A 1054-nucleotide genomic window follows, 5' to 3' on the forward strand; every position below is an offset into this window, starting at 1 on the left:
CCGAATTGTGTTGATGATTTGCGCGTAATTCTTAGTTATTGTGTCATTTTCACCATTTGGGCTTAATTAGACCAATAATTCATATTTTAATTAATTTGAATTATTTGAGCTTAATTATTCTTATTTCTATTTTCAGGGCAATTTTGGAACTATACTTTGGGACTTTTGGAAGGGCACCAAGCAAATTGAAGAATTTCCACAAGGCAAATTAGATTTAATCTAACTTAGCTTAGTGATTTAGATTTTGTTAATGAAGTTTTGTAATAATTGGGCGAATTTTGTAGAGTAGGCAAAAGCCCAATAGAAAAAATGACATGTCTTTAGGGTTTGGGTGGACCCCACCCTAGTTTTTTTGGTGACTCATTTTTGAAACCTAGGGATTCCCATTTGGTAGAGTGAGCCGTCATATGCTTGAATATTCCAGACCTCTCTCACAGTTTTTTTACCACATGTTGCTGGAACGTTTCCGAGAGAGAAATTGCAATGGTAGTTCACGTTTCCAATGGTTTAATGAATGAAGCATTTTGATTTTCCATTTTGCTTTTTATGCATTTTTTATTTAAGCTTAATGCTACTTCTTTGCTGGAACGGAAATGATGCAAAGGTTTTTGTTGGTTGTTTTCTTGAGAGTTGTTGCCATGGTCCAGAATTTAGGTCTCGGTAATTGCAATCTTTGAAAGAGGGAGGTACCGTGAGTTGGTGAAGAATGGATGGGATGGTTATCACTTACAATGCTTTGGTGGAATGAGAATGTGGGTCCAGAGCCTTAATGCTCTTGAGCTTTGAGATTGGAATTTTATTTTTCAATTGGAAAAAGTGCTGCAGCAACTCTTGGGCAATATTGATGTTGATGAATGAAGAATTGAATTGATGAAGTTGGTGGAAGGTCATGTCAGCAAAGGAGGCATATAAGCACGGTGGTGGTATATTTTTGGAAGCAAAGTCATTTTGTTTTTAAAGAAGTATAAAGAACGTAATTCATTGGTCAATGAAGACGTGATTCATGGAGAGAAGTGTTATTTAATTGCTTCTTATCTTTTAGATGAAGGAGGCA

Source organism: Vigna radiata, chromosome 10 (assembly GCF_000741045.1).
Source record: "Vigna radiata var. radiata cultivar VC1973A chromosome 10, Vradiata_ver6, whole genome shotgun sequence".
Taxonomy (NCBI): Eukaryota; Viridiplantae; Streptophyta; class Magnoliopsida; order Fabales; family Fabaceae; genus Vigna; species Vigna radiata.